The sequence below is a fragment of the Hyla sarda genome, chromosome 10 (genome assembly GCF_029499605.1).
Source record: "Hyla sarda isolate aHylSar1 chromosome 10, aHylSar1.hap1, whole genome shotgun sequence".
NCBI classification, from domain to species: Eukaryota; Metazoa; Chordata; class Amphibia; order Anura; family Hylidae; genus Hyla; species Hyla sarda.
In genome coordinates, this window is record NC_079198.1 from 78,516,997 (window position 1) to 78,540,405 (window position 23,409).

Below are 23,409 nucleotides of genomic sequence, written 5' to 3' on the forward strand. Positions count from 1 at the left end.
AAGCAACCAGGATCCACGGCTAATGCCGAACATTGCCGTTCAGGCTGATGTCTGGCATTAACCCTTTAGACATGGCGCTGAAACTTGATTGCCGCGTCTAAAATGAAAGTAAACATTGCCGGTTAGCTAAGTGGTGCTGTTCGGGACCTCCGCGGTGAAATCGCACCATCCTGAACGGCTTGCAGGACGCGAGGAGGATCCCTACCTGCCTCCTCACTGTCTGATCGCTGAATGACTGCTCCGCGCCTGAGATCCAGTCGTGTTTGATGACTTTTTGTTAAAGTCAGATTTGTAAATGAAATTTTTTTTCTTTTTCACTAAAATGCTGGATTTTCCCCAAATTTTACATTTTTACAAGGGGTAATAGGAGAAAAAGCCCCCCAAAATTTGTAACACCATTTCTTCTAAGTATGGAAATACCCCATATGTGGATGTAAAGTGCTCTGTAGGCGAACTACAATGCTCAGAAGAGGAGCGCCATTGAGCTTTTGAAGAGAGAATTTATTTGGAATGGAAGTCGGGAACCATGTGCGTTTACAAAGCCCCCATGGTGCCAGAAAAGTGGAACCCCCCCACACACACACACATATGACTACATTTTGGAAATTACACCCATCACAGAATTTAATAATTACACCCCCCTGACGTTTGACAGATCTTTGGAACAGTGGGCTGTGCAAATGAAAAATTTAATTTTTCATTTTTACGGACCACTGTTCCAAAAATCTGTCAGACACCAGTGGGGCATAAATGGTCACTGCACCTCTTATTATATTACGTGAGGGGTGTAATTTCAAAAATGGGGTCACATGTGGGTGGGGGTCCATTGTTCTGGCACCATGGGGGCTCTCTAAACACACGTGGCCTTCAATTCCGAAAAATTTTCTCAAAAGCCGAATGGCACACCTTCTCTTCTGAGCATTGTAGTTCGTCTGCAGAGAACTTTACATCCACATATGGGGTATGTTCTTACTCAGAAGAAATGGGGCTACAATTTTTTCCCTATTTTCCCTTTTAAAAATAAAAAATTTAAGGTAACACCAGCATTTTAGTAAAAAAATGTTTTTTTTTCATTTTCCCATCCAACTTTGTTAAGGCTTACTATACCTCTTGTTACGTCCTGTGGGGGGTGTAGTTTACAAAATGGGGTCACATGTGGGTATTTATTTTTTTGTGTTTGTCAGAACCGCTATAAAAACAGCCACCCCTGTGCAAATAACCAATTTAGGCCTCAAATGTTCATGGTGCACTCTCACAAAAGTATGGGGCAACACCAGCATGTTAGTGGAAACATTTTAATTTGTTTACACTAACAAATGGTGTAGACCCCAACTTTTCCTTTTCATAATGGATAAAAGGAGAAAAAGCCCCCCAAAATGTGTAACGCAATTGCTCCTGAGTACGGAAATACCCTATATGTGGCCCTGAACTGTTTCCTTGAAATATGACAGGGCTCCGAAGTGAGAGAGCACCATGCACATTTGAGGCCTAAATTAGGGATTGCCTCCACTACCAAAAATATTCCACGCCAGAGATTCTCAAACAGGGGGCCTCCAGCTGTTGCTAAACTTGCAGTAAGCCTGGATAGTCAGTGTCTGTCCAGAAATGCTGGGACTTGTTGTTTTGCAACAGCTGAAGGCTCAGTTTTGGAAACACTGCCATACGAGATGTTTTTCATTTTTATTGGGGGAAGGGTGTGTATATGTAGTGTTTTACCTTTTATTTTGGGAAGTGTAGTGTTTTTAGGGTACATTCGCACGGGCGGGGGTTTGCGGTGAGTTTCCCCGCTAAGAGTTTGGGCTGCGAAAGAAAATTTGCGCAGCTCAAACTTGAAGCAGGAAACTCACTGTAAACCCCTGCCCCTGCAAACCTCCAGCTGTTGCAAAACAACAACTCCCACCATGCACTGACAGACCGTGCATGCTGGGAGTTGTACTTTTGCAACAGATTGGTTGGAAAACCTTGAGTCAGGTTCTGTTACCTAACTCAGTATTTTCCAACCAGTGTGCCTTCAGCTGTTGCAAAACTACAACTCCCAGCATGTACTGATCACCAAAGGGCATGCTGGAAGTTTTAGTTATGCAACAGCTGGAGGCACGCAACTACAACTCCCAGCATGCTGAGACAGCCGTTTGCTGTTCATCCATGCTGGGAGTTGTAGCTTTGCAAGATTTGGAGAGCAATGGTTTAGAAACCACCGCACATTTATCTCCAAACTGTGGCCCTCCAGATGTTGCAGAACTACAAATCCCAGAATGCCCAGACAGGAAACTGCTGTGTGGGCATGCTGGGAGTTGTAGTTTTGCAAGATCTAGAGGGCCATAGTTTAGAAACCACTGCACAGTGATCTCCAAACTGTACCCCTCTAAATCTTGCAAAACTACAAATCCCAGCATGCCTAAACAGCAAACGGCTGTCTGGGCATGCTGGGAGATGTTGTTTTGCAACATTCGGAGGGCTGCAGCTTAGAGACCACTGTAAACTGTGGACCTCCAGATGTTGCTAGGCAACAACTCACCAGTCAGTTGAAGGATCGACGCAGCGGCCGCGCACAGAGGATCGCTGCAGAAAGGAGGATCGCCACTGCAGAGAGGAGGATGGCCGCTGGTAAGGGAATCCCGCGCCGGTCCCAGCACAGAGTCCTCGCTCTGCCCGGGCTACCGTGTGTGGGCAAAGCTGGGGAACCGAACTTTAACCCCCCCCCCTGATCTGCTATCGGTCGGTCGCTTCTGACGGACCAATAGCAGGGTTAGGAGGGGTGGCCCCCCGGCCACCTCACTCCTATCCCTTCAGGGAGACCGATCCCCCTTATTTTCCGGGTCACCAGAGACTCGTATGACCCGGAATTGCTGCAGATTGCCGGTCTCAGGATCCACCCAGGCGTTGTCATGGGATGCCTGCTGAATGATTTCATCTGGCATCCTGGCCCGGTCCCTGGCCAGCGAATGGCGGGTACCAGAATTCTCACAGGTGTATAGGTACGCCCTGGGTCCTTAAGTGCCAGGGAGCCAGGGTGTACCTGTATGCCCTGTGTCCTTAAGTGGTTAAAGGGGTATTCCAGTGGAAAACATTTTGTTTTCATATCAACTGGCTCCAGAAAGTTAAACAGATTTGTAAATGACTTATATTAAAAAATCTTAAACCTACCAGTACTTATCAGCTGCTGAAGATGAGTTGTTTTCAACTCGAGTGCCCTCTGCTGACACCTCTGTCTGTCTCAGGAACTGTCCAGAGCAGGAGAGATTTGCTATGGGGATTTGCTCCTACTCTGGACAGTTCCTGAGACAAACAGAGGTGTCAACAGTGAGCACTCTGGTCAGACAGAAAAGAACAACACAACTTCAGCAGCTGATAAGTACTGGTAGAATTAAGATTTTTTAATAGAAGTAATTTACAAATCTGTTTAACTTTCTGTAGCCAGTTGATATGTAATTTTTTTCACTGGAATACCCCTTTAATTCACTTTTTTTTAGCCCCCATAGGGAGCTATAACATGCAATCTTTTGATTACATACAGTGCTCAATGCTATGCCATAGCATAGCATTGATCAGCGTTATTGGTGCTCTGCTGCTCAAGCCTGCAGAGCCTGGCTGGAGCAGCAGGAGACCGATTAGAAGGTGAGGAGGCCGGTAAGGGCTCTCCCACAGTCCTCTTAGATGATTGGGACATTGCTAACGGGACCAGGGCATACAGGTACACCCTTGGTCCTCAAGAACCGGGACACAAGGGCTTTCTTGTACGCCCTTTGTCCCCAATAGGTTAATTGTTTATTACATTCAGAATTGTTTTCTGTAATTAGGATTGTGCATGCGCTTGGAAGGCAGTAAAGAGGAGACTGTGGTATGCTGGAATAAAATAAAATTTCACTCCAAGTACTGGAACAATTCTGCTTTTTCTCTGGACATTAATAGTTAGCACTTGGCCTGGAACAGATCTGAGCACTACAGTTACAGAGATGAGCTAAAGATAAAATATATATTGTAAGGGGGGGGGCTAAACAATGCTGTGAATGGTGGTTTATCCAGTGTTATCTCTCTACTAGTGTCACCTTTTACTCTAATCCTGCCTGTGTTAAAAAAAAACAGGCATTACTGGGAAATTATCTATACAGAACAGGAAGTTTCAGCTTAGGTTCCAGCCTAGTAGCCAGAATAGAAACTGCTAAATTTCATGAACATTATAAAATATATAAAATAATAAAATATAGATAGTAAAATGGAAAATTAGAAAAAAAAAATCACCAAAAATTATTTAAAAAATGTGGTAAAGATAAAACCTTGATTAAAACAATAAGACATTTTTTAATGGCACATTCCTTTTAAACTCAAGAGATGTAGTCTTCGGGTAATGCATGGATTTTCAGGAATTTCATGTTGCAGGGTATAATTATAAATGCAGTAGTTTTATTCACGTTTGTGCTAAGACATTATTTAAACTTGCTTTCCTAGAGTTAGCAAATCTTGTTTGTAACTTTATATGCAGACTCAGAACCTCAGCATAATCTAAAGTGAGATAAAAATCAATATGTCTCCTTGGTCTATAAAGTCCATATTCAAATAGAAGTAACTCTGACTGTATCTCAGGCTGAAATGTCCAAATCTCTCATGTAGCGCACAATGATACGTAAAAAAAATCTTCTGCTACTGAATTACCTTCTTCTTAATTAAAGCACCATGAAGGCTGAAAGAAGCAGTCTGTATTGATTTCCTCCCTGATGGTGGATACATATCTCACATAACCAGGTGAGGTTAAGAAACGCTCTGAACTTGGATATTCATTTTAACAGGGTCAGTAGATACCTAAAGGGCAACAGTTCTCTGGTACACTCTAAAAAGAGAAAATAACACGTTATTGACTTGTGCAGAAATTAAATAATTCAGCAATGATAGGGTTACAAACACCATTAAAATAATAAGTAGTATTAAGGTTACGCTAGCAGACAGGTTTTGTGCATGGGTGTCACAATGTCTGGCTGGATGGATTGCAACCTCCACTTTTCACCTTTTTAGATTTCTGTGGGAACCTTTGCTTGTATATGGTAAGTCATTCATTGAATTTTTTTTAGGGAAAGGTTTAAAGGGGTTCTCCGGTGCTTACACATCTTATCCCCTATCCAAAGGATAGGGGATAAGATGCCTGATCGCGAGAGTCCCGCAGCTGGGGACGCCCGTGATCATGCACGTGCACCCCGTTTGTAATCAGTCCCCGGAGCGTGTTCGCTCCGGGTCTGATTACGGGCGACTACAGGGCCGGCGGTGTGTGACGTCACGACTCCGCCCCTGTGTGACGTCACACTCCGCCCCTCAATGCAAGCATACGAGAGGGGGCGTGATAGCTATCCCAGCTGCGGGACTCCCGCGATCAGGCATCTGCGGGACTACCGCGATCAGGCATCTTATCCCCTATCCTTTGGATAGGGGATAAGATGTCTAAGCACCAGAGAACTTCTTTAAGTATGAAAGGGAGAATTGGCAGAAAGTATCAGTAGTGAGTGTACCAATCACGCTGTGCTGATGACAGCTAAAAGATGGAAACAGATCTGTCTACTAATGGATGTCATTGGTTGGCAGCTACCTTAGTTGTATTCTGTTTCTAAAAACTTTGACAGTGTAGAAATGCCATTGATACATTATATACAGTTTATTTACAACTGAAGAAGATCTATTTGCTTATGGTAAAATGCTGGTTAAAGTATAACGTGACATCCCGAAAAGTTATGTCTTATATTTGTGCAGTAGGTCTACTGTATATAGTTTTTTGATCCAATAGCTGGTATTTTAAATAATGGCCCTTTATTCATTTTGGATATGTTACACCGGTGGGTAGTGAACCCTCTATAACTATAAATGAATTTGTGCATGCTTATCTGTGTTAAGGGGTCCAAGGAAGCCCACATGGTATTTTCTGCATGTTACCTTTCATGTCAAGGTCCCCAGGATAGCATTAATTGGCAACTTTCCTACTACCCTTTGACATGGATTTTACAGGTTTTTTAGCAACAAGTGAGCAAAGCCTGGTGAACCTGGACTTTCTCAAAACTTTTGGGTAAACACGGCTCACCCAACATTTGAACTTTGTAAGTTCGGCTTGGGCAAGCCTGGCAACAGCACTATTAAAGAAAAAGGAATAAGGAACACATGGCGTTGTGGCACCTGAATGCATGATAGGATGAGAAAGTAACACTGAGATGACATCAGGGTAGCCCAGCAGCTAGCAGCAAAATCCCATGATTGGAGGTTAGCCAATGATTGCTTGCATTATGCTACATACAGTTCCTAGGCCCATCAGGAGACAGCATATGGGTGGATAAAAAAAAAAAAAAAAAAAAACTAGCAGACAGCAGTTCACAAAGGAACTCACTGTAGAACTACTGATCCCAGAAAGCCTTTACAGCATGGGCGTACATCCCCCCCCCAGGAAATCATGTGGGGGGACCGATAATTACCGAATCCCCCCTTCCCAGTTTTGCCCGCAGTGCCAACTTAAAAAGTGAGACTGCAGGCAAAATTGGGATTACGAAGGGAAGGGAGAGGAGAAGGAGTCTGGGGAATGCAGGGATGTCCCAGTCTTCTGCCACGGGACGAGCACACGGGCACTTTAAAAGACATGAGGCTGCCGGGAGGTGGTGCACACAGGCACGTCACTGACGTGCCTGTGTGAGCCCAGGCAGAAGGAACACCATGGAGAAGGAAGACGGGCAGCCAACCAAGTAATTATACCGGCACAGCATGCTGCCTTCACTGCTCCTCCAGTCCAGGGACCTGCTGCTATAGCCCATAGGCCTACACCTAACTATGGGGGCACTGGGGGCCTACACCTACCAGTGGGGGCACTGGGGGCCTATATCTACCAATAGGGGCACTGGGGAGCTACATTTACCTATGGGGGTATCTACTTCTGGGGGCAATATGGGGGCCTACATCTACTTATGGGGCAGTATGGGGCCTACATCTACTTATGGGGGCACTATGGGGGCCTACATTTACTTATGGGGGCCTACATCTACTTATGGGGCAATATGGGGGCCTACATCTACTTATGGGGGCAATATGAGGGCCTACATCTACTTATGAGGGCAATCTGGGGGCCTACATCTACTCATGAAGGGCAATATGGGGGCCTACATCTACTTATGGGGGCACTATAGGGGCCTACATATACTTATGGGGGCACTATGGGGACCTACATCTACTTATAGGGCCTACATCTAATTTTGGGGGACTATGGGGGCATACATCTACTTATGGCGGCAATATCGGGGCCTACATCTACCTATGGGGGCCTACATCTACTTTTGGGGGCAATATGAAGGCCTACATATACCTATGGGGGCAATATGGGGGCCTACACCTACCTATGGGGCAATATGGGGGCCTACACCTACCTATAAGGGCCTACATCTACCTATGGAGGCCGAAACCCACCTATGAGGGCAATATGAATTATGGGGGGCCTAAATCCACCAATGGAGGCAATGTGGGGGCCTAAACCTATCTATGGGTGCAACACGGGGGGCCTACACCTACCTATGGGGGCAATATGGGGGCCTACACTTACCTATGGGGGCCTACAGCTACCTATTGAGGCCTAAACCTTTCTATTGGGGCAATATGTAGTATGGGGGCCTACATCTACCTATGGGGGCCGGCACCTACCTATGGGGGCAATATGGGAGCCTACACCTATCTATGGGGACAATGTGGGGGATTACACCTACCTATGGGGGCAATATGGGGACCTACACCTACCTGTGGGGGCCTACACCAACCTCTGGGGGCCTGCATCTACCTATGGGGGCCTACACCTACCTATGGGGGCAATATGGGAGCCTATACCTACCTATAGAGGCCTACACCTAGCTATGGGGGCAATATGGGTGCCTATACCTACCTATGGGGTTCTTAAAATATATATGGGGGCACTGTACCATCTGACTGTACAATTGAATCCTGCAGTGTCGACACCGAGAAGGAAGAAGAACAGATGACATGACCTCTTATCATGTGACCTGTAAAGAGATGCGAGAGTAGGCGGGACTGGGCAGCAGCAGACAGCAGCAGGAGCAGAATATGACAATTTCCTGTACAGATGCCCTGGAGGGACATTAGGACAGGGACATTATGACTGTACAAGGGGTATAGTGGATACAGAGGGGGACATAATGCCTCCTATGTAGCAACTATGGCTCCTATGCAGTCATTATGCCCCCTCAGTAGCCATTAATATGTCCCCTATATACAGAATTCTGTAGCGTGTGTGGGAGGTAGGAATCCCAGCAAGGGTTTCCTATCCTTCCCGTGGGTAACAATTTCGGCGCTGCAGCTCTACACCGGCGGGGTGAAATTAGCAATCAGAGATATTTCAGAGGATGGTGATAATTTTTATTGTATAGTCATAAAAAGAATCAGTGTCGGATGGACAACGCGTTTAGATTTCCATTGGAGGCTGGGTCTGTGACGTCAGCCTCCTCTTACTGTAATGGTGTATAGGACAGAATGGTGTAGCTCTATAACAATGTGATTTTTTGCCCATTGAAATACATGGGCCCATTGTGGTCTATGAGACCTTGTGCTTGTAGTGTGTCCAAGCAGAAGATCCAGAACATTCCCCTTCTTATTAAAGGGGTTCTCCGGTACTTACACATCTTTTCCCCTATCCAAAAAATAGGGGATAAGATGCCTGATCGCCGGAGTCCCGCCGCTGGGGACCCCCGTGATCTTGCACGCGGCACCCCGTTTGTAATCAGTCCCCGGAGCGTGTTCTCTTCGGGTATGATTACCGAAACCCACAGGGCGGGCGACGTGTGACGTCACGCCTCCGCCCCTGTGTGATGCCACGCTCCGCCTCTCAATGCAAGCCTACGGGAGGGGGCGTGATAGCTGTCATGCCCCCTCCAGTAGGCTTGCATTGAGGGTCGGAGCGTGACATCACATGGGGCAGAGGCGTGACTTCACACGCCGCTGGCGCGGTGGTCGCCTGTAATCAGTACCGGAGCGAAAACGTTCCGGGTTTGATTACAAACGGTGTGACGCGTGCAAGATCCCAGGGGTCCACAGCGGCGGGACTCCCGCGATCAGGCATCTTATCCCCTATCCTTTGGATAGGAGAAAAGATGTGTAAGCACCGGAGAACCCCTTTAAGGTTTCAAATCTATTGGGGATGTGGTCAATGGGACAGATTGTAAATGGGTCTTTGTCATCCGGATGTAGTTAAGTGCAGTGTCTGGAGATGCTGTGTAGTCGAAATTGACCGAGATCTGTCATAAACAAACTAAAGAAGAATTACACACTAACGACCTGCCCGGAATTTGAACCTACAGCAGGGGCTCCCATCCACTCCGCAATCCCCCTTCCTCCTGTATAGCATTCATCTCCTCTGCCGAGAGTTCTCCATAGACCACAATGGGCAAAAAATCACATTGTTATAGAGCTACACCATTCTGTCCTATACACCATTGCAGTAAGAGGAGGCTGACGTAACAGACCCAGCCTCCAATGGAAATGTAACCCGCCAATTTTCAAATGTCCAAATGCTAATGTATGAATGTATATATTGTACACTGTATGAGCACACTGTAAAGGGAGCCCCTCCGAAACGCGTTGTCCATCCGACACTGATTCTTTTTATGACTATACAATAAAAAGTTATCATTATCCTCTGAACTATCTCCGATTGCTAATTTCACCCCACCGGTGTAGCGCTGCAGCACTGAAATTGTTACCAAAGGATTGGAAAACCTTCCCACCTCCCACACATGCTACAGGATCACACCAACCGTCTCGGACGGGACCGACGGCCAGCTGCTCCCGGCGCACCTACAGAAAAGATACCTGCTTAAGGCTTTCAATCAGTGTTGCGCCTGACAATAACGCAACCAACAAAGGTGAGCAGGCTCTTATTATCTTCCTATCTACCTATCATCCGTTATCCACAGATAACCGGCACTATTAGCGCCACATCTGTCTACCTTTTTCTCCCCTACATATTACTATATACAGAATTAGCCCTCTGTAGCAAGTAATTTGACCCCTGTGCAGTCATAAGATCCCTCTGTAGCCTCTATGCCCCTTGTAATCATAATGCCCACTGTGCAGTACAGAGGGCATATTACTTGCATCAGAGGGGACATTATAACTGTGTACAGGGGCATTGAGGATACAGAGGGGGCATTATGACTGTGTACAGAGGGCATATTGGATACAGAGGGGGCATAACGACTACATACAGAGGGCATAGTAGATACAGAGTGGGTATTATGACTGTACATGGGGCATATTACTGGCTACAGAGGGGGAATTATGACTGTACAGGGGCACATATAAATTAAGCAACAATGAAGCTCAATTTGGTACCATAATGCAATATTGAAAGGTTCTGTCCCTTTTGGCTCCTCCCCTTTGATACGCCCCTTTATGGCTCCACCCCTGGATAGCCACACCAAGTTATAATGCTATCCCCCTCAGATTTGTGGGGGTTCCTACGCCCCTGCTTTACAAACACAATACACATATAGCTGAGCAAATCATTGTGCAGTGGGCTGACCTCAGTGATCTTTCACCTGCATTACTGTGTCCAGTTTGTGCACATCAAATCCCAGCAATGTGACTGCAGAATGAGCCAATAAAAGCTATCACACTGTAAATTAATGCTAGTTGAGCAAAGCATTGTGCAGTGGGCTGACCTGTCTTAATATAAATCTGCATTCAAAGCGTGGAACATGGAATAAGCATTTTAGGCCAAGTTGTCTGTATTTTCTGGGCTTTATCAAACATAGCAATTGTAGCTGGGTGTAACACGAATCTGCATTAAAATAATTTAAAATATAGGCGGAATAGGCATTTTAGGCTAAACTACGGGTGGGTTCACCACGGTTTTAGGTCCGGTCAGAAAACCGTATACGGGACAAAAATTAGCCAACTGAAGTCAGTGTTTGACTCCAGTTGGCTCATTGAAATGAATGGGGTTCAGCTAGGATATGGGAGTGGCCGGTTTTTGCTCCTCCCAAACGGATCCAGCACCAGTACACTACAAACATAGTGTGAACCCACCCTACCTGTATTTTCTGGGTTTAATCAAACATATAGCATTTGTAGCTGTGTTTAACATAAATAAGCATTTATAGTGTTGAGTGTGAATGTGGAATAGACCTTTTACACTAAGTTACCTGTATTTTCTGGATTTCATAAATAACATTGCATTTCTAGTTGCATTTAAAAGAAAACCGCATAACCTCGAAATCTTTTTTAATGGAAAGAAAAATGTCTAGTAAAGGAATGGTTGGACAAGGATGGGTTAAAGAAAAAGCAGTAAGCATTTTGGTGGCAGTACGAGCACCAGTACAGGTAACAGCAGCAGCCAGGTGCCTGGTGGCAGTAGTAGCATCCATGTCCATGTCTTCCAGGGGTTGTGTTATTTCGGAGGAAAATACAGTCATTGTGGACTATCTGGCTTGTTCTTGGTCATCTCAGGAGGAGGAAGAGTCTGATGATATTCCTCATCGTCTACAGTTACATGGTGCAATAGAAATGTCCTTTCTAGATGGTCTGTTCTATCATCTCTATCTTTGCTTTCCACCAATAAGGGAATCTCTCGTGGGGCCACAAAAACAAGGAACTTTAGGAAGGCAACTCAGAGAAGCCCTTAACAATATAAAATGGGATAATGTCCTCAAAAAGAACAATAGTGACACTAGATGGGAGACTTTTAAAAATATCTTAAATTTTCATTGTAAGATGTAGATACCTTATGGGAATAAAAGGGTCAGAAATAAAAGAAAACCAATATGGATGAATAAAAAGGTTAAGGGGGCAATAAATGACAAAAATAAAGCATTTAAATTACTAAAACAGGACAGCAGTGAATAAGCATTAAAAAGCTATAAAGAAAAATGTAAAATATGTAAAAAACAGATAAAAGCCACAAAAATAGAGACAGAAAGAGAGAGTGCCAAAGAGAGTAAAACTAACCCCAAAATGTTCTTTAACTATATAAATAACAAAAAGGTCAAAAAAGAAAGTGTTGGCCCTTTAAAAAATGATGAGGAAGAAATTATAAACGGGGATCAGGAAAAAGCAAATATATTAAACAAATTCTTCTCCACTGTGTTCACTGTGGAAAATGAAAAGACAGGTGAAATACAGTGTGATAAGGTAAACTCCCCAGTACAGGTCACCTGTCTAACCCAGGAAGAAGTACAGTGCCACCTACAAAAAAATCAAAATAGACAAATCACCAGGTCCAGATGGCATTCACCCCCGTGTTCTAAAGGAATTAAGTAATGTAATAGACAGACCCCTATTTTTAATATTCAGGGACTCTATAGTGACAGGGACTGTTCCCCAGGACCGGCGCATGGCAAATGTGGTGCCAATATTTAAGAAGGGGTCAAAAGGTGACCCTGGGAATTATAGAACTGTTAGTTTAACCTAGGTTGTATGTAAATTGTTTGAGGGTTTCCTAAGAGATGCTATTTGGGAATATCTTGATAAAAATAAATGTATGACCCAGTATCAGCATGGATTTATGAGGGATCGATCCTATCAAACTAACCAGATCAGCTTCTATGAGGAGGTGAGCTCCAGACTGGACCAGGGGCAATCGCTGGATGTCATATATCTGGATTTTTCCAAAACATTTGATACGGTTCCACATAAAAGGTTGGTGCATAAAATGAGAAGGTTTGGGCTGGGGGAGAATGTGTGCAAGTGGGTAAGTACCTGGCTCAATGATAGGAAACAGAGGGTGGTTATTATTGGTACTTATTCTGATTGGGTGACTGTTACTAGTGGGGTACCACATGGGTCCGTCTTGGGTCCTGTCCTATTTAATATATTCATTAATGACCTTGCAGAGGGGTTGAATAGTAAAGTAGCAATCTTTGCAGATGACACTAAACTCTCTAAAGCGGTAAACACTATAGAGGACAGTGCTCTGTTACAAATGGATCTGGATAGGCTGGAGGTTTGGGCTGGGAAGTGGCAGATGAGGTTCAACACTGATAAATGTATGGTAATGCACATGAGGAAGAAACATCTGGGCTGGGATTATGTATTAAATGGGAGAACCCTTGGGACGACTGACGTGGAAAAGGACTTAGGAGTCTTAGTTAACAGTAAATTTAGCTGTAGTGACCAGTGTCGGGCAGCTGCTGCCAAGGCTAATAAAATCATGGGGTGCATCAATAGATGCCCATGACAAGGAAATAATTCTACCACTTTACAAATCACTAGTCAGACCACACATAGAATACTGTGCACAGTACTGGGCACCAGTGTACAAGAAAGATATAGTGGAGCTGGAGAGGGTTCAAAGATGGGCAACCAGAGTAATACGGGGAATGGGAGGACTACAGTACCCAGAAAGATTATCAGAATTAGTGTTATTTAGTTTAGAAAAAAAAAGAAGGCTTAGGGGAGACCTAATAACTATGTATAAATATATCAGGGGACAGTACAGAGATCTCTACCATGATCTAATTATACCCAGGACTGTATCAATAACAAGGTGGCATCCTCTACGTTTAGAGGAAAGAAGGTTCCAACACCAGAACAGACGGGGATTCTTTACTGTAAGAGCAGTGAGACTGTGGAATTCTCTCCTGGAGGAGGTGGTCATGGTGAACTCTGTAATAGAGTTCAAAAAGGGGCTGGATGCATTTTTGGAGAGTAATCACATTACTGGTTATGTATACTAGATTTATAGGGACTGCCATATTTGGAGTAGAGAAGGAATTTTTACCTCTAGTATGAGGGTTTTTTGCCTTCTTCTGGATCAACTCAACTCAATAGGGACTTATTAGGTTAAGAGGTTGAACTTGATGGACTCTGGTCTTTTTTCAAACTTATGAACTATGTTACTATGTTATTCTACTACTAAGCAGCAGGATATCATTAGCCATGAGGATACGTTGTGTCACAGTCTAGGATCTTGCTCTACACCTTGGCTGAGGGCAGATAACCCTTGTGATATTTTAGCTGATACTTAGTACTGCCACCCTCTTGCATTAGATTTCCATACAGTATTTTAAAGAACTAATATACTGTATGTATTTGAATCCTCATTGAGATTACTTTCTGTAGTCATAGAATGAAAACCTTTAAAATGCTTATAAGGACATTTCTTAACTGCTGGATGCATTTTACTAGAAAATGTGTCAATTTAATGTGCCAGCTTTTTCCTTTGATCATTAGAAATAACTATTAACTTATGGTTACTGGGTAATGTCCACTAAGGTAGAGTTAGCTCAATGCATTCATTTAATACATGGGCTTTTTATTTATCTTACAAATGGGCATGTGATAGTGATACATGTGATAGTGCATGGTAATCAATATTTTTATGTATGAACGAGTACAACCTACTCAATATACTGGGTTTTATTTACTTTTAGTGATGTTATCCATGTGCCTGTGCATTCATCAATGAAACAGACCCTCAATTTGTAGCTTCTGTCTGCACTGGCATACTTCCAAAATTATTTACTGGGATATAGTCCAAAACAGTTTACTAACCTTGCAGTGATCATTTATATTGTTCTGTTTGATAGCCTAGTACAGTAAATCACACTATATGTATTCATCTCATATGAGAAGATTTTACATCTTTGTGGAGACTTCTAGTGATGGTAGAATGCTTCACTTTTATATCGGTTCCAAAATATTTTTGTTTAAAAATGATCTGGATATTATTTGACAATTCATACAATAATTTATCATTTTTTATTTGTTAAAAGGGTACTCCTGCCCTAAGACATCTTATCCCCTATCCAAAGGATAGGGGGCGAGATGTCTGATCACGGGGGCCCTGCTGCTGCGGACCTGCTGCTGGGGGCCCCCACAATCTTTCATGCTGCTCCCCCTATCATTAGCCTCATGGAGCAAAGATCACTTCGTGTCTGATGACTCAAGACAACGGGGCCGGAGTTTAGTGATGTCATGGCTCCGCCACTTGTGACGTCATGTCCCGTCCCCTTAATGCAAGCCTATGGGAGGGGGTGAGGCGTGATGTCACAAGGGGCGGAGCCGTGACATCACTATACTCAGGCCCAGTGATCGTGAGTCATCAGACTAAAAGCAATCTTCGCTCCATGAGGCTTATGATAGGGGGTACTGCATGAGAGATTGCGGGGAGTCCCCAGTGGCGGGACCCTCATGATCAGACATCTTATCGCCTATACTTTTTATAGGGAATAAGATGTCTTAGGGCAGGAGTACACCTTTAATCTTATGTCAATATATTGTTCATCAAAAAGAACTGTCAGCCCACAGTTCAGTAAGGCTGGGTTCACAAAAATTCTAAGATCTTGAAAATTGTATCTAAACACATAGGGACCCAGGGGGTACAGGTATGCCTTCGGTCCCTGGTACTTAAGAACCCAGGGCGTACTTGTACACCCGTGGGAATTTCAGTCCCCGCCGGGCGGGGACCGGACCGGGTGACTGCTGATATCGATCAACAGGCACCCCGCGCAAATGCCCAGGGGGGTCATAACCCCCCCCCCCCCATGTCGGCGATCGGCGCAAATCGCAAGTGAATTTACACTTTCGATTTGTGGCGATTCCGGGTCATATGGGTTTTTGGTGACCCGGAATACAATGGGGATCGCGGTTGTCCATGACACCCACGATCCCCCTAAAGGGATAGGAGTGAGGTGGCAGGGGTGCCACCCCTCCTATTCCTGCTATTGGTGGTCTAGACGCAACCACCAAAAGCAGATCGGGGGGCGGGGGGGTTAACTTTCGGTTTCCCTGTTCTGTCCACCCACAATAGGCGGGGATGGACGGAGAAACGAAGGGGAACGGGGGGCGAAGTCCACTCACCCATAGGCGACAGCAGCGGGCGACGATCGGCGACGGCAGCGGGCGACGATCAGCGGAAGAAGACAACGGCGACGCAGCTCCCTGGATCCTACAGAAGCCGGTGAGTTGCTTAGCAACATCTGGAGGGCTACAGTCTGAGACCACTATAGTGGTCTCTAAACTGTAGCCCTCCAGATGTTGCAAAACTACAACTCCCAGAATGCCCAGAGAGCTGTTTGGGCATGCTGGGATTTGTAGTTTTGCAACAGCTGGAGAGCTACAGTTTGAAACCACTGCACAGTGATCTCTATACTGTAGACCTCCAGATCTTGCAAAACTACAACTCCCAGCATGCCCACATAGCAGTTTGCTGTCTGGGCATGCTGGAATTTGTAGTTTTGCAACATCTGGAGGTCCACAGTTTGGAGATCACTGTGCAGTGGTCTCTTAACCAGAGCTCTCCAGATGTTGCAAAACTGAAAATCCCAGCATGCCCAAACAGCAAACAGCTGTCTCGGCATGCTGGGAGTTGTAGTTGCGTACCTCCAGCTGTTGCATAACTACATCTCCCAGCATGCCCTTCGGCGATCAGTACATGCTGGAGTTGAAGTTATGCAACAGCTGGAGGCACACTGGTTGGAAAATACTGAGTTAGGTAACTGAAGGTTTTCCAACCAGTGTGCTTCCAGCTGTTGCGAAAGTACAACTCCCAGCATGCAAGGTCTGTCAGTACATGCTGGGAGATGTAGTTTTGAAGCAGCTGGAGGTTTGCCCCCTCATGTGAACGTACAGGGTACGGGCAGGTTTACAGTTAGTTTCCTGCTTCAAGTTTGGGCTGCGGCAAACTCCTAGTGGTAAACTCACCTTAAACGCCTGCCAGTGTGAATGTACCCTAAAAACACTAACTAACACTACACTAACACATAATAAAGCGTAAAACACTACATATACACCCCCTTACACTGTCCCCCCAATAAAAATGAAAAACGTATTGTACAGCAGTGTTTCCAAAACGGAGCCTCCAGCTATTGCAATACAACAACTCCCAGCATTTCCGGACAGCCACTGACTGTCCAGGCATGCTGGGAGTTTAGCAACAGCTGGAGGCACCCTGTTTGGGAATCACTGGCATAGAATACCCCTATGTCCACTCAAATGCACATGGCGCTCTCTCACTTCGGAGCCCTGTCGTATTTCAAGGAAACAGTTTAGGGTCACACATGGGGTATTTCCATACTCATAAGAAATGGGGTTACAAATTTTGGTGGTCATTTTCTCCTATTACCCCTTGTAAAGATGTAAAATTTTGGGGAAAAACTGCACAAGTTTTTTTCATTTACACATCCAACTTTCACAAAAAGTTGTGAAATGCCTGTGAGGTGTTATGGCTCACTGGACCCCTTGTTATGTTCCTTGAGGGGTGTAGTTTACAAAATAGTATGCCATGTGTTTTTTTTTGCTGTTCTGGCACCATAGGGACTTCCTAAATGCGTCATGCCCCCAAACACCATTTCAGCTAAATTTGCTTTCCAAAAGCTAAATGTGACTCCTTCTCTTCTGAGCATTGTAGTTCGCTCGCAGAGCATTATACGTCCTAACATGGGGTATTTATATACTCAGAAGAGATGGGGTTACAAATTTTGGGGAACATTTCCTCCCATTACCCTTTGTAAAAATTATAAAATTTGGGGGAAACACTGCACTTTAGTGAAAAAACTTATTTTTTTCATTTACACATCCGACTTTGACAAAAAGTCGTCAAACACCTGTGGGGTTTTAAGGCTCGTTGGACCCCTTGTTACGTGCCTTGAGGGGTGTAGTTTCCAAAATGGTATGCCATGTGGGGGGTTTCTGCTGTTCTGGCACCATAGGGGCTTCCTAAATGTGACATGCCCCCCAAAAACCATTTCAGCAAAATTCACTCTCCAAAATCCCATTGTCGCTCCTTCCCTTCTGATCCCTCTACTGCGCCTGCCGAACAGTTGACATACACATATGAGGTATTTCCTTACTCGAAAGAAATTGGGTTATACATTTTTGGGGGATTTTTCATCTATTACCCCTAGTAAAAATTCAAAAACTGGGTCTACAAGAACATGCGAGTGAAAAAAATGAAGATTTTGAATTTTCTCCTTCACTTTGCTGCTATTCCTGTGAAACACCTAAAGGGTTAAAAAAAACTTTCTGAATGTCATTTTGAATACTTTGAGGGGTGCAGTTTTTATAATGGGGTCATTTATGGGGTATTGTTAATAAGAAAGGCCTTCAAATCCACTTCAAAACTGAAGTGGTCCCTGAAAAATTCAGATTTAGAAAATTTTGCGAAAAATTGGAAAATTGCTGCTGAACTTTGAAGCTCTCTGATGTCTTCCAAAAGTAAAAACATGTCAACTTTATGATGAAAATATAAAGTAGACATATTGTATATGTGAATCAAAATATTATTTATTTGGAATGTCTGTTTTCCTTACAAGCAGAGAGCTTCAAATTTCAAAAAATGCTAAATTTTTTATTTTTCCATCAAATTTTGGGAATTTTTCACCAAGAAATGATGCAAGTATCGGCAAAAATTTACCACTAACAAAAAGTAGAATATTTCACGAAAAAACTATCTCGGAATTAGAATGAAAGGTAAAAGCATCCCAGAGTTATTAATGCTTAAAGTGACAGTGGTCAGATGTTCAAAAAATGGCCAGGTCCTTAAGGTATAAATGGGCTGGGTCCTTAAGGAGCTAATTAACAATAACTTCAGTATACCAGACTGTTAGGACCATAGTTAGACTTAAAGGGGTACTCATCCCCCAGTTATCCGGTGCACGGAGCATCGCCGGATGACTGGGAATGCGGTGCTGGAGGTTCGTGACATCATGGCCACACCCCTCTCGTGGCATCGGAGGCTCATCACGGCTGCCATGCCGCCTCCCATAGACTTACAATTGGGGGAGTGACATCAGGCTGGGAGAAGCCGACGTCACGGCGCTGCAGCCGGCATTCTAAACAAACCCCAGCTTGTACCCCTATCGACAAGTATCTTTTGGGTGCTGTTCCATGAGATAAATTGTCTTAGGTTTTCTTTGCTTTATCTTTCACAGCATACATTTAGTAGGGTTGTCACCATAGGCCTAGTGTTTAAGCTGGGAGGAGAAGTCAATTTTAGCTGAGCTCCAATTTAGTTGCTTTGACCTCAGATTTGAGATCAGAAGGTTGTAGGAGATGTGCTTTAACTTGAGACTTCTTTAGAAGTCATTCACGTTTTGATATTTTTTTCAAAAAGCTCCTTTAATTTTTCTCCTTTCTTTTTAACAGAAGAGGTTAGCACTGTGCAGTCACCTCTGGAAAAAGCCTTATGTGCTTCTCAGAGCACTCAAATGGTGACAGAATCATTATTATTAAACATATAACACCCTAAGTTTTTTTGTGTGTAATTTGTTGCTTATTTTTAGATAAATTACTTCCATGTTGGATCTCTGAGCAAACTTTGAATAGCAGGTTGATACTAAGGGTAAGTGGTCTATCTGTCTTTGGTTCCAATAACAATTTTATGTGAAGCAGAGTAGTGAATGTAGTCCATTTGACTTGGATACAAAATATATATATATTTGTCCACTAAATCTGAGTACTAAAGATATGTTGTTAGATGTTTCATGCCCTCTGAACTACGGGCATCATGAAATAGACAGATCCTCCCTTTTCACAATAAACTATGGTTTACTTTGAAATCCAGTTCAGTCCAGCAGGGCAGGAAGAAGAATCAGAGACAACCCATACGATTAGTTACTGCACTCCCAGCTGGATTTAAAACTATAATTTGTGTAAAATGCAGCAACATTTCTTGGTAACACATAGATTGTTTGTCCATTTCATGTTGAGAACAGTAGAACAGTAGGAATAGTGGATTGAGCAAATGGAGGGCTGGGCTGTGTTGGTATTTAATTTAGCGGGAGACCGTAATACCATTATGGTCTTATGAATTGCTAAAAATATAAACAATGAATTTAACATCTGAGAACACAGGTATTATGAAAATATGCAAATGCATTAGTTATAATTAACGAAACATAAATGAGTAAATATTGAACATGATATATAAAAATGAACATCAATCAGAAATAAATATATAAAGAATATAATGAAGCATTATAAGCTTATGTTAGTAACTACATACAGTAGAACTACAAGTCACAGAAGCTAGTAACTAGAGATGAGCGAATTTTAGAAAAATTTGATTTGGCTGATTTGCCAAAAAATTTGGCTCCGTCCAGTTTATTTGCGGTGAATTGCTATTTCTGCCCTACAGGGAGCCTCAATAGGGGTGTAGAACACTTTGCCTTGCTGTTACAGGCATAGGGTGTGTGCTGGGTTAGTGAAATAATACTGTTATTCAGTAAGACATGCAGATCAGAGGTGTGGCTATTGGAATCACTGTCGCAGAGCGGCACAATGACAGAGCCTGGAGGTGGAATAAGTATGAGGAGACCATAAAGTGGCTGAATGACATATGAGGAGACCATATAGTGGCTGAACGACACAGTATGGAGGTGGCGGCAGAATCAGGAGAACATAGAATGGCTGAATGACACAGCCTGGAGTTGGCAGCAGCATATAGTGGCTGAATGACACAGAGTGGAGGTGGCAACAGCATGAGAAGACTAAAGAGTGGCTGAATGACACAGCCAGGAGTTGGCGGCAGCATGAGGAGAACATATAGTGACTGAATTACACAGTGTGGAGGGTGCGGGAGCATGAGGAGACCACATAGTGGCTGAATGACACAGCCTGGAGTTGGTGACAGCCCGAGGAGACCACATAGTGGCTGAATGACACAGCATGGAGATGGTTGCAGCATAAAATGATTGAATGATACAGCCTGGAATTTGCATGAGCATGAGGAGAACATATAGGGGATGAATGACAGCGTAGAAGTGGCGGCAGCATGAGGAGAATATATAGTGGCGGAATGACACAGCGTGAAGGTGGCAGCAGCATGAGGAGACCATATAGTGGCTGAATGACCCAGCGTGGAGGTGGCGGCAGCATGAGGAGAACATATAGTGGCTGAATGACAGTGTGGAGGTGGCACCAGCATGAGGAGACCACATAGTGGTTGAATGACACAGCCTGGAGTTGGCGGCAGCATATAGTGGCTGAGTGACTAAACCTGTAGTTAGCGGGAGAATGAGGATACCAAATAGTGGCTGACTGACACAGCCTGGAGTAGGCGGTAGCATGAGGAGACCACATAGTGGCTTAATGACACAGCTGGATTTGTAAGATTTGATTTGCTCATCGCTACTAGTAACCATGTCACAATATAACTTCAGTTACAAGGTTAGTTCAGAAATCCTATACATAAAGTAGTAATGTGAAAAAAGCAAAAAGGGAAGACCGGCGGGAAGGCGCCTAGTGTGATACCGTTGGTGACAGGTAGGGGGTGGTAGAAGAATGAGTAATGGGTGCTCATCTTGAGCGAGCAAGAAACTCGCATGTAAACCCACAATGGGGTTAGTAGTATAGATGCTGGTACACCGGATGCAGCTGCTGGGCCCAGGGTACAGGACAGAACTGGCCAGTCCTGGAGGAATATGCAGTAGAGAGGAAGGAAAAAAAAACCTTTCAAAGGGCGCTGCTGTCGTCCCGGTGAGATGAAGATAAGAAGCCCAAGGCAGAAGTATTTTAAAGGTTTAGCTTCTTTATTGATGCAGAATCATAGCAAACAGGGATGCAGACAGGATAACGCGTTTCGGGGGACAGCACCCCCTTCTTCAGATCAGGTATATTTTTCTGGAGAAGAGAGGCCCACATCACATGATATCAAGAATAGGCAACATCTAGTTTATAGATATATAACATAAAAGTGAAATGTTAACACACTGCCCACTTTTGACTTTAACACATAACTCGTAATCCTGGTAAGTACCTTTAAAGACGTAGTACAAGATATATAAATTTTGGTACTCTAAATTAGGAGGGAAACTTAAAATAAGTTTCCTTGTGGGAATGTGATTAACCCCTTAAGGGTCCACCCCATTTTCACCTTAAGGACACAAGCATTTTTTGCACAACTGACTACTGACACTTTAAGCATTAATAACTGTGGGATGCTTTTACTTATGAATTTGAATCCGCGATAGTTTTTTCTTGACATTCTCTACTTTAACATAATGGTAAATTTTTGTCGCTACTTGCATCATTTCTTGGGGAAAAATTCCAAAATGTCATGAAAAATTTGAAAATTTAGCATTTTTCTAACTTCCAAGCTCTCTGCTTGTAAGGAAAATAGACATACCAAATAAATTATATATTTATTTACATATGCAATAAGTCTACTTTATGTTGGCATCATAAAATTGACATGTTTTTACTTTTAAAAGACATCAGAGGGCTTCAAATTTCAGCAGCAATTTTAAATTTTTTCACAAAATTTTCAAAATCTTAATTTTTCAGAGACCAGTTCAGTTTTGAAGTGGATTTGAGGAGCCTTCATATTATAAATACCCCATATATTACCCCATTATAAAAACTGCACCCCTCTTAATATTCAAAATGACATTCAGAAAGTTTGTTAACCCTTTATGTGTTTCACAGGAATAGCAGCAAAATAAAGGAGAAAATTCAAAATCTTCATTTTTTTCACTTGCATGTTGTTGTAAACCCAGTTTTTGAATTTTTACAAGGTGTAAAAGGAAAAAAAAAGCTGCCCAAAATTTTTAACCCCATTTCTCTTGAATAAGGAAATACCTAATATGTGAACATAAAGTGTTCTGTGGGTGCACTAGAGGGCTCAGAAGGGAAGACGCGACAACGGGATTTTGAAGAGTGAATTTTGCTGAAATGTTTTTTAGGGGCATGACACATTTAGGAAGCCCCTATGGTGCCATGAAAGAAACAAACAAACAAAAAAAAACACATGGCATGCTGTTTTGGAAACTACACCCCTCAAGGCACGTAACAAGGAGTCCAGTGAGCCTTAACACCCCACAGATGTTTGACAACTTTTCAGTAAAGTAGGATGAGAATAATAAAAAAAATTTTCACTCAAATGCTGTGTTTCTTTCCATTTTTTACAAGAGGTAATAGAAGAAAATGTCCCCCAAAATTTGTAACCCCATTTCTTGAGTATAAAACCACCCTATATGTGGACATCATTTGCTCTGCTGGCTCACCACAATGCTCAGAAGAGAAGGAGTCACACTTGGCATTTAGAGAGAATTTTGCTGAAATGGTTTTTGGGGCAGCATGTCACATTTAGGAAGCCCCTATGATGCAATAACAGCAACAAACTCCCCACATGGCACACTATTTTGGAAACTAAACCCCTCAAGGAACGTAACAAGGGGTATAGTGAGCCTTAACACCCCATAGGTGTTTGACGACTTTTTGTTAAAGTCGGATGTGTAAATAAAAACTTTTTTTTTTTTTTATTACTAAAATGCAGTTTAATAGAGGGGGTAATAGTAGAGGAAAATGCCCCCCAAAATTTGTAACCCCATTTCTTCTGAGTAAGGAAATACCTTATGTGTGGACGTCAAGTGCTCTGTTGGCACATTACAATGCTCAGGATAGAAGGAATGCCATTGAGCTTTTGGAGAGAGAATTTGTTTGAAATGGAAG